The sequence below is a fragment of the Protopterus annectens genome, chromosome 9.part0 (assembly GCF_019279795.1).
Source record: "Protopterus annectens isolate FY-2018-M chromosome 9.part0, PAN1.0, whole genome shotgun sequence".
NCBI classification, from domain to species: domain Eukaryota; kingdom Metazoa; phylum Chordata; order Ceratodontiformes; family Protopteridae; genus Protopterus; species Protopterus annectens.
Genome location: NC_056743.1, coordinates 712,387,131 through 712,399,707, shown reverse-complemented (window position 1 = coordinate 712,399,707; position 12,577 = coordinate 712,387,131). Strand labels below are relative to the sequence as shown.

At 34.9% G+C, this 12,577-nt stretch overlaps 1 protein-coding gene across 1 annotated transcript in view; it reads left to right on the top strand.

Moving 5' to 3' along the window:
- The window catches only part of LUZP2 (leucine zipper protein 2), a 4,367,081-nt gene that overhangs the window by 3,222,729 nt on the left and 1,131,775 nt on the right, over positions 1–12,577 (top strand). The gene's annotated exons all lie outside the window — the stretch shown is intronic.

The window sequence follows — 12,577 nt, the reverse complement described above, 5'->3', positions numbered from 1 at the left end:
TACCGTAACAGCCATGGATATATCGTACACAAAAAACCTTGACTAGGATGCGAGTTTGCCAAGCTAGACAGTTAACAGAAGAAACAAGTAGTGTTGGGGTTTGCTTTGCAAGTATGAGATGGGATCAAACAAATGGGATTCAAGTAAGTGAGGAGGAGGACTATGTAAAATGAATCACATATTGGAAAGCGTGGATTTCTATGTCAACTATTTGTCGGAATGAAAAAGGGTAGATATGATGGAGAGTATTCTCAGAGTTCCAAGGAGGCAAAAGCATTGTCATTGCAGAATCTAAACCTGCTGGGTTGTTAATGAGTGAACCTTGGCTGCATGTACAGCTGAAAGCAGGATCTAGTGTGATGATTTTCCTGGAGTAGGCCTCTGGCAGCTGATGTTAAAAGCAGAGCGGTTTAAACCCATTGAGGTTTGGATATGGAAAAAGTTTGAGGAGAAATACAAAGTTTTGTGTGTTCCTTCACTCATACTAGTAATATTAACCCAGAACAAATGTACATGCTTGCATGATAATTACAACACTGTTAAAAGTAAAACTCTCTGATGAACTACAAACATGAAAATCGATCATCATCAAAGAACCTCGGGAACGCAGTTAATGGAGGTACACAACTGTGCACAGAAACACTGGCATACTGCCTATAAATATGTCAACTTTGTCTATTATGTATAGACATTGTCTAATGCACAGTGATCATGTCCAAACCAATGAGTAGAGGCCTTATCAGTGATTCATCTCTAAGCATGACACTAATCTAAAAGGTGACCTTACCAATTACACATTCCAAGCAGAAAGAAAAAAAATGCTCTTAAGGAAAGACTTAGGATTTATGCTGAGGCTAAGAGCTGAATAAGTTCTCCCAGCTGTGCAGACTTATTTTAAATTTAAACCTCTCCATATTTCTCTGTCATAGCTCCTGAAGTCATGGCACAGGGACAGAGCTTTCATGAATTTGATGTCTTAGGTTATTCTTGGATAGTCATTTTGATTGGAGATGCAGATCCACTTCAGAAAAAATAAAACATAATTATCAGAGTAATAGTTTTCTCCAAACTTATCTGTAGGTATTCTGCTTATCTTAACTTCACAGTAAAGAGACTGTGTGAGTGATAATGCAAGCTTATGCAAGCCATATGCTTCTTCAGCAGTCTAACCTTAGCCCTTAACAGTCATCAGTCATTTTGGTGATGGAGTTGGTGTTCGGGTAGAAAGTTTGGAATCAACTCTAAAAGCAGGTGTCAATGCAGCTGACTTTTTAGATTCCTAGCATAATTAAAGGCCCCCACCAAATAATACCTGCATTGCTCAATAGAACTTACTTTTATGTCCATTTTTCATTTCTTATTTGCATTCCTCAACCAGTAGAACAGCATTTATTTTTGTATTTCATCTCATTCCCAAACTTAACGTACATCGTATTATTCTACGTTGTGCAGTAAAGAGAGAAAATGAGTGTGTGTGTATGCATGTATTTGTGTGTCTGTGTGTATATATATATATATAAACAGAAATATATGTATGTATATATATATATATATATATATATATATATATATATAGGGTCTATATTAGAACACATTCAAAATATCAAGTGTTCTAATATCGAACCCTACCAATCGAAAATACTAAACATCGAAAATTCAGAACAGCAAATTTTTTCCTAGGGGAAAAAATTCGCTGTTCCAAAACACATACACATAACACTAGCACACCAAACAAACAGCAATCCGCACACATACACCTAAACTCTTAGCCCTAACCCTACACTAAGCTATACACACACACCACTAACTATCCACTTACCTTAACCCAAACTCTAACCCTAAGGTCCGTCACTATCACACACTCACCTCACCCGCGCCCTAACCCTAACTCACCTGCCCCACCCTAACCCTCACGTCTACACAATCGCACACTTACCTGACCCGCACCCTAACCCACCCTAACCCTCATGGCAACACAATCGCACACACACCTAACCTGCTCCCTAATCCTAACTCACCTAACCCGCCCTAACCCTCATGCCCACACAATCGCACACATACCTAACCCACACCCTAAGCCTAACTAACCTAACCCGCACTCAATCGCACACTTACCTGAACCCGAACCGTAACTTTCCACCACAGCGCTAAAAATACTGAAGAAACAGAAATGGACAACCAAATTCTTTCCCTTGGAAAAAAATTGGTTATCTGTTTCTTCGTTATTTTCAGCGTTTGCTGAAAATGGGTCGATATTAGAACACTCGACATTTTAAATGTTCGGTGTTCTAATATAGACTATATATATATATATATATATATATATATATATATATATATATATATATATATATATGTACGTATGTATGTATGTATGTATGTGGTTTACTATCACAGTTTTGTATGACATTCAGTCAAACTGGGATATTTGAAAGGCTAATTTCCAGTTCATAGGCCGAACTAAAAATCATTGATACCACAATAGCAAATGCTAGTGTGCATTCAATGTTGTGAGGTCGACGTTCTGCTTGGAGATCGTGGTACAGCGGGGATCGGGAAATGTACCCATTTCCTCACAGTAGTGTAATTTTGGAGTTTGTATATATAATTAGCAGGGGATATGGTGAGTGCAAAACAGCTGGAACTGACTGGGAGGGAAGGTACACTGGGTAATGTTGACTTTGTATATATAAAACAGAAGTTAAGCCAGAATTTTATTATTCTTTCTAATCTTATTCAGATATATGAACATGAACTAACTAACCTTCTACTGGCTAACCAACTAGTAACTGCCCACAAAATTCTCTACCAGCCAGAATAGACACCCAATCTTAAAACTCTCATCACCCCCTACCAGAACCTTAAAACTCTTCTATCCTCTAACAAAATGCTAGCTTTCACCGTCAAAGTGAACAACTCAGCTGGGGAAGCTTTGTTAATGAACTCAGTTGGTAAAGTCTGGAACTCTTTTCCTGCAGAACTAACCTTACAACCCTCTCCAACCCAATTAAAAAAAAAACCTTAATCAATACTTCACTATGCGATGGCTTTGTCCTTGATCTATCCCTGACTAATCTCCACAGTCTTCTACTGTGCACCCAGTTAGGGTCTCCTAGCAGTGTCACTAAATTCTAACCTAATTACTCTGTACAAACTTGTTGCTTAGGTGAAATCTAGAATGTATTTTAAGTAACCTATAAAGAGGCACACAAATATATATGAACTTTTGAATGTTGGGCTGGGGACTTGGAAAGTGACCTACAAATATATTGTATAACCTCTATCTTGAATTGTACTAATAATGGAATGGTTTCAGTATGTAAATATGTAACAATTTCTCTGCATTGTATTTCTCTATTGTATTTTACATTGTATTATGCTGTTCTGTCTTCTGTATGGAGCTTCTCTCCCCGGGCCTCCGCTGAAATGGACAATATATCCAGTTGGACCTTCCCAGTCAAGAAATATAAAATAAAATAAATAAATATATCTATAGCAGTTTAACTTTACCAAAATTAATGAATATAAAATATTAAATACATAACTAACAACAAATTAAAGTTTGTGTGTATGCCAAGCTAATGCAGACGTATGCAATTTTCTAAATCAAATTGTAATACTTTATTTCTGCAAGAGAAAAATAATACAATAGTATTCACTGATATGAACTACAGATGGTTGGCAACACGACAATCGACCATCTGGCATCTAATATCCCGTTTGCAGAACATCTGCATTCGGGATTTTGATAACTAACCATTTACAATATTTGGCTGGTTAGGCATTTAGACACAATTTTAAACTATAGTACTTATTTATATATTTATTACCTATTTAATATTTATGTATTTATAATTTTTTAAAACAAATGTATGCATCATAGAATCAAGTAGTTTATTAAAACACTGTTTCACTATAAGAAGATGAGTTATAAAAGGGTAAACCTTATATACTGTGAAGACACTTCCTGAATAGATAGGCATTAATATTAATTAGTAGGATGTAACTGATTTGTTATTTTGAATTAATTGATGTTGTTTCATTGGATTTTAAGTGATTAAATTATTGAATTAAGCCATATAAACGTAAATGTGATTTAATGGCATTTATCTGATGAAGTCCTAGGTGTATGGACGAAAACGCGTTTTATGTAGTTGAAGTTACAAGAGCGTTAATTTGCTTTATCATTTTTAACGTTTGTAAGTGGAAGATCCAAATAAACTTTTAGTGGTGTTATCTACAGCGATTCCTTGGTCCTTTGGCACTTTCGTTTTGGTTTACTGGTTAGATTCTAGTGCCTTTGCTGTTTTGTTTGTGGATTCACTGATATAAACTACAGATGGTTGGCAACATGACAATCTGGCATCTAATAGCCCATTTGCAGAACATCTGCATTCGGGATTTTGATAACTAACCATTTACAATATTTGGCTGGTTAGGCATTAGGTCCAGAGAGGTGTCCCTTTGCTTACTAATTTAAACAAAAACCTGCTGCATCATCACTCTCTCTCAGTATTTTTGTTAAATTTAATTTAATCTAGTAGATCAGTTCTGCTACAACTTGGGCCATGCGGATGGGTAAATCTAATAAATTTGAAGAGTTTAGGGTAACCAATAGGACATATTTGTGTGAAAAAATGAGTGGTCATGGAAAAAACACAGAGATATGCAAAAAAAAAAAAAAAAAGGAATCCGTGCAGAGAATGACCAAGTGTTAGAACAGATATTTGGATGGTGAATCAGAGAGGTCACTGTGCCACCCCTCAATATACTACTATAATTTGTAATGTTATATCTTTGTGTCACTTTGTTTATAGGTCACTTCTGTAAAAGATAATGTAAATAGGGAGTTATTAAAGGAAAACAAAATGAATTATTCTTAGTGATTATGTCATCAAGCAGTGCTGTATCCTAACAAAAAAACATATTGTAACATAAACTCCACTAGAAATTACCTCGGAACTTACATTTTTGTGAATGTACGATCCCTGTGACCTATTTTAGGTTTCTCAGAAATATCTACTGATTGAGCAGCACTTGTTAACTTACCTTGTTCATTGTTGTTGTAATGTATTACCTCTTCCATAAATAGTTGTAAAGTTAGTCAGTCCTATTAGTTTCTCAAATTTCCACCATGTTGTATTCTTGTTATCCTAATAACTGCCTTAAAAATGCATATCTGGGTGTGTGTATAGATAGATGTGTGTGTGTCTGTGTGCATGTTTATATATATATATATATATATATATATATATATATATATATATATATCTATAGTGAGCGAATGCATAGCTATGCTCCTCTTGGCATACATGACCAGGGTTGCTGTTTTACACCTCAGCTAAAGGAGCATAAGATTAATGACGCTCTCAAATTTCCTTCACTGTTTTTATACTAAACTCCTCATAATCTTCTACTTCATTCATTTTATTATGGTTTTACTGGTAATCAAATGAGCTCTGGCCCCTTACATGATCCTCCTGAGTAGTTACATTTGTGCATATTTTATATAATTACCAGACTGCATGGAGCAAATGTAGTCTCTCATATGCATATCATATAAATTAATTGAAATTAGTAGGGAAGCCCAAAATGACACATTATACATGATTATTCATCTATACCCACAATTCTGTAATATCTTACAATGTAACCCTCTTTTTTTCTTCCATATATCTTGTGAATTAAATTAATTTCAACTCTAGACAGACCTGGAGATGAATCCTAAGACCAGCATAACTATCCAGTTAACAGACACTCTCCCCTTCCCCTAAACAAATCCTGAGTCTGAACTCCTCTACCTACTTTACTAACACCTCCGTGATTCTTTTAATAACACATCACTGTCAATCAAAACCTTTTTAAATATGTTCTCAAATATTCTATTTAAAGTCCTCAACTAACACATTTTTAGTCTTGAAAAGAACTCATAGGTATGTGCTAGGCTATCTGCCCATGGGCATTTATAAGCCTAGCCACAGAGTGATGGCTTTCGCCTCCCCATTAGATTAGTAACCTGGCCTCTGTCAACAGGGCTCCTGAAGTGATACCAGGGTAGAACTTACGATTACCTATCCACTCATCAAGATTTCTCTTGAAGAGGGTCATAGAGAGAGCTCTGTCGAATATGGATTGGGATTCTATTCCAGTATGTGGTTATTATTTTAATATGATCTCTAATTCACTATGCAATGTCCTAATGTAGCATATCTTATTCTCTTTGTAGACACCTCTACAAATTTTATGCTGTTGTATTGTATGAACATTATATCAACTTTTTGTTTATTAACTGCTTTTGTTATATATAACTGTGTAATGTATGGAGCTTTTACCCCTAGGCCTCCGCTGAAAAAGGACTGTTAAGCTCAGTCGTACATACCTGGTCAACAAATGTAAAATAAAATAAATAAATAAAATAAAAATCCAGTGTCTGGCAGTCTGTTATGACCTTGTTGATAATTCCCATTATAATTCTTTCCATGGCTTTGCAAAGGTGACTAACCAGACTAATGGGTCTTTATTTTCCAGTATGAAGGGGGATGACTGTCACAGTCATCCATTCTCGTGGCAGCCTGTTTTAACACTGTAGTTAAATAGTGACTCCAATTAGTACAGTTCTCTCATGGGTCAGTACTTCATGTTTGAAGTCAATCCATGAAAATAAGTTATTTAACAATACTAAAACATTACCAAATCCCCTTAAAGTAGAAAGAAATTTATTTATCTGGATATGAAAGACATGTATGAAATGATAAACAGAAACTCGTATTCTTTTTTATCATGAACTAGATATTATTAGTTTTAAAAAAATTATATATTACAACCATTTAACTCAAAATGTTTTAATAACCATATTTCCAATAGCCTTCACTACGGAATGCTTGATCTCCTTTGATATAAGTAAAATGTTAGAACATAAAAATGGGAATCTGTTGTATTTAATCCATTTTTGTTTACTAATCAAATCCATTCTGCAGATTACTTGATAGCTAGATACAGCTTCAAAACTGCAACTGGACTGATATTCAAACATGCAAAGAAATCATCCAAGACAAAATTATAACGACACTAGAATTACACAATAAAAATTCATCTAAAATCATAGATTTTATTTCCACTAACAATAATCGATCATTCAAGAGCACTTCTTTCATATCCAAATTTCATCAAATTATCAGAAAAGATTTGGGTTCTACAGATATATATTTCTGGAATTATGCTGCGGTAGCGTTGTCGCCTCACAGTAAGATGTTGTCCTGTTCGATTCTCAGCTAAAGCATCTTCTGTGCGGAGACATACATGAATGGGTGTACCTTCGTTGAAGGTTGTGCATCAGGGCTGGCAACTCATTACGTAAAAATCTACTGCCAATCATTAGCAGACCAGAGTTCCGCTGTGGCGACCCCTAACCTGGAAAAGCCGAAAAATGCAACAATTCTACTAGAATTAATAATCATTAATTTTCAGTAAATAATAAAGAGCTTTGTTTAAAGTCAGTAGGAGAGTCCACATCTCCTTACTGGAGAATATGTACTTGGAAATTCTTACACAGATGCTTCTTAGCACTGCATAAAATTGCAGTAATTGCAATAATGTTTAAAAAAGATAATGTAAAATGTTGGAGATGTGATTTACTTGATGGTGACTGGTTTCATACCATCATTGGTTGTAGAATGGTATCCTCCTTTTGGACAGAATTTAAATATTTCTGTAGTGCCTTGTGGAATAATGCCTGTATTGTTTCTGACTCTCTTATACTATTTAATATACCAGTTCCAGTCATAATAAAAAATCAGATGCCTATATTATGGGCAATTGTATCTATTCCTAGAAAAGTTGTCACAAAAGATTGGAAATCTAAGTCTACTCTCTCATTTAATTTTGAATTCATTCATTTAGCCACATTAGTATGTAAAAGTGAAATCTCCACTATAAAAATGAGAACAAGTAATTTAACTCATCATTTAACTGTTTGGAAGAAATTGTTGGATTTGTGAGAGAAATACTAATTTTTTTCCTGCTTTTGTGTGTGTGTGCGTGTATGTGTTTTATATATATATATATATATATATATATATATATATATATATATATATATATATATATATAGTTATGGACATTATATATAGTTTTTTAGTTGTACTTGTAAATATTTTTCTGGATTATTTGTTAAAATAAATACAAACATTTTTGAAACAAATAGCGACTCAAGAGGGTGGTGTTTCATGGTATTTCTTTGAAGATGGTTGGTGATGAGTAGGGGGTAAACTTAAAACTGAATTTTTTCACTAACAGATTTGTTATATCACCAGATTTGGTGAATGTCTCACCAACACCAGTTCAGCAGATTGCTGTGTGCTGCCCTTGAGATTTTGGGCATAGATGAAGCCATCCTTATGGTTATCTTTTATCTGGGAGGCTATCTTAACCACAAAGTTGGCTTTGATTCACCTAATTTGCCTTTTAATTTTCCTATCTGGTGTGATGACAGAGCTTTTTTATCTTTATGGGAATTTCCCTCCCTATTTTTGCCATATTTTTTCCTTTTATTTTATATCCTGTTTAATTTGGGATGCCACCAGGACAGCGTGTTTCTAAGGCTAGTCCTGGGCTTATGTCTGGTAGGTACAGCAGCTTCTGTGCAGGCATTGACATGGTTGCACAGAGATTCTGAGAACTATACATGATAGGCAGGTCTGTTCTTTGAATTTGGAGGGGCATTGAATTTTGATAACCCATTGTTTAATAAAAGGTAGCATGCCTTGGAATAGTTTGTCACTGGTTTTACTGTGGTTATTAAGATGATTCTGATTTCAAAGGAGACAGCTTTATGGTTGACCCTAACTAGGGAGGACAGCACTAGGGTTTTGTCACCTTTGTGAGTACAAGGTTCAATATGTTGGAGATGTGGTGGGCATATTCACTGTCTGATCATGGGTGTTTGTATTTGCAAAGTACAGAATTGTCTGTATATCTGAGGCTGTTAAAGTCTTCCATGAGCAGGGTGTTAGTTTGGATGGTAAGTGTCTACAGTAGGTCCAAGTATGCATTGTGAGCTTCTAGGGACATGGTGGGAGAACTTTAGCTGGCTAGAATATGGTATAGGATTTTGTCTACAGTGATCTGCATGTGGAATAACCACCCCTACAGGTATGCTTATTATTGATGTATATCAAGACAGAATCACCTTTAGCCCATGTCTGTGCAGCTGCTGGTCTAAAAATGTGGAAGGCATTGAAACCTGTCGCTTTGAACCATATTTCAGTAACTGCAAAGATGTTTATCTTTCTATTCTCTAGTGAAAGGAGGGCTTGAAGGGAGTGTCTGCTTTTTTTTTTCTTTTGTTTAGGCTTCTGGTATTGAGCAGTAACACATTGAGGTTCATTTTGCTATGATGGTAGGTTTGTCAATTTGGCATTGCCTAAAAAAGAAACTAAGGGTTGGATGAAATTTTAACTAGTATTTGAAAGCCTAGCAAGGAAAGGTGCAGACCATCCTTGACAAAGCAATGTGGCCTGTAACCATGTCCTCTCAAGCTAGTAAATATCAGATCCCCTTAGAATGAAACAAGGAAGATGGCCAGTTGTTGAAATCAATCATCTTTTGCTCATATTGTAGCATCATACTCAGTGATGGTAATATACTGCTCAGTGCTAGACTCTTACCAACCTGAAGCACACAGTCTTAGAGCTCCATAATGTGTCTATATAGTCCTGCAAAGTATGTCTCAGGTTAATTACACCTACATACGGACTATGGTGGAATCATACTGGTGCCCATGGTGTAATGACTATGATTTGTATGATCCTGGCCCCAGATAACTAACTCACCATTGTATTCTCTTTGCTCAGCCTGGTTAGAGGGGGCATCAGTATATCTTACAATGGAGTCTCTTATTATGACAGTACTGGGAAGTGTGTTTGTTTCTCTTAGGAACATAGTGTTTGAGGCTCCAATGAGAGTGATGGTGTGTGGTGTTAGGTGGTGTTTTTTTCTGAGTGCCTTAGGTCTTGCTGAGGCATATCTTTTCCAAAAGGTGGCTAGGCAATCTTTGTTGTTTAGGAAGATTGCTTTGAAGTACGTCAGCATAAGTTTATGTATGTGTTATATGCTGCATGATGTGGGCATTGTGTGTGCAGTTCTGACTACCTGATGTGTGCTTGAATGTGAGAATTTAGCCACCATTTTCATTGTGTAAGTATACCTATCACATGTGTCTATTTTTTTAAGGATTAAGTGTCTGTCAACATGAGAAAATTGCTGCATTGTCTCAAGATGCCTATATCCACTAAGCTGGCTACAGAGAAGTTAGAAAATTGTTTATCTATGATTAACAGTCCTTTGACTGGTGAGATATGAGAGGCTGGTGTATTCGTGTCAGAAGGCTATTAAGGGTTCTTTGTTGGTGTGGACTATAAAGGGTGCTTTATTAGAGTAGATTATGCTAAACATACTAAATTCTACTAACTTTAATGTTTACACAATACTGAACTATACTAAATCTATAGGTATTGTTATTTGACACCCAACTACCTCTTTTAAACTTGTCATCTTGCAAGGTACCTACATACATACAGATATTTCAAGCACAGGCATTAATGCTTTTCTAGCCTGCCATTATACCAAAATACTAATTTCAGTAATGTGTCCAGGCTTTTCTTAAAAATGCCTAAACCAGTACTTGCTTTAATGTAATCTGGTCACCTGTCTCATGCATCAGTTGCTCTCCCTGAGAGCCAATTAGTACACTTCTCATTCCTGTAGAATCTTCTACATAGGTGATCTGATGATTCTCTACTGTACTACTTTTTGATAACCCCAAACAATCCTAGTGGTAGTTGTTTATAAATGCCTTATACACATGAATAAGATCCCCTCTTAGATATCTATAAGAGATACATAGGTATTTTCTGTATATTTAATGCTTACAGGGTGCAACTTTATTGACTGTTCTATAGGGAAAATTTGCTTTCTAGTATTTGTTACTGTTCAGGATTTTGCTAACTGCTGTTGTACTGTAAGCATCTCTGCACAAATGTGCCAAAGTTATAGCTGCACATTAAAAACACAAAATTAATTAATAAAACATTTGACTAATAAAACAACTACACTATGAACCTTTTCACTAGTTTTCTAACTCAGAAAGGCCAAACAGCTCCTGCCACAATATGAATAAACACAGTCCTCCTAATGTAAAAATATAGTAGAAGAGCCCCATTAGTATCATGCAATCACAAACCAATTAAACGTCTAGCTGGAAATCCCTTGCTGAAGGTGATTTCAAGACAGTCTTTCACAATTTTTTTTTTTACCAAAATACAATGAAATGCACAAATAAAAGCAGGAAACTACAGCAATTACTGAAAATAACTTAAGGACTGCAATTTAGTAAGCAAAAGTAAAATCACCATTCTAATTAGTATATTATGGATATAACTACACTTATATCAAACTTGAACTGTTAAAAGATTTTTAAGGATGTCAAAAAAATATATAAACATATGATAAATATGTACTTATAAATTCTATTCTTGTGTTTTAACAAGTGTGTCTAAACTGTAATCTGAGAAAGTACGGCCAGTCTGGCAACTCCCTTCTTATGATTTGGACTTTGTGTCCTAAAATCTGAGTCCACTTACAACTGTAGAAAATCCCTCCCTATAGGTATGTTTCTTTCAATCAAATTTGTATTTTTCCCTGAACTATTTTAAAACCTGTTTGTTATTGTCTTTTTGGATAGATATCTTGCAATCCATTTAAGATACATTGCATATTCCTTGTGTCTGGGTTTTTCCTTTCAATTTGTAAAATGGTTTGGGGGGGGGGCAATTTTCACTCTCTTCCATCCTTCTGGAACATTTCTTTCTTTTAAACTTCTTTTAAATAATTAAAACAGTGCAAAGATAATTTCCTTCCCTAATTTCTTTACAAAACGGAGCAAAGACTTTGTGATAGAGTTTATGAACACCAGCAATTTCAAAAGTTAAATTAGAAAATGCTTTGGCCAAACACATCCATTCTTGGCAAGACCACACATTTAAATACATGGCCATAGATCAAGTTCCTCAACCATTACGAGGTGGTCCAGTTCCCCTCCACTTAGAGGAACATGAACTGGCTTGGCAAATTAGATTAAATACTTATAGAGTTCCAGGACTTAATGACACTTGCTCAATTAGTTGTATTTTAAAACTTAAGAGCCTAGTGAGATGATGTAATGTAAAGAAGAAATAATACTTTTGAAACAATCAAATGGTTTAGTACAAGTATTCATTATATTACATAAAACAAGATCACTTTATTATTACAAATTTCATCTTTATTTTCATTCATATGATGTTAATTTAGACTAGCACTGCTATGTAAAATGAAGAGTAATAGTAACATTCTTCAAGCAGTAAGTTTAGACACACTTGTTAAAACACAAGAATAGAATTTATAAGTACATATTTATCATATGTTTATATATTTTTTTGACATCCTTAAAAATCTTTTAACAGTTCAAGTTTGATATAAGTGTAGTTATATGTTTTTAAAGTACAAACGATATATATGCCTTAAATGTATATTTTTACAA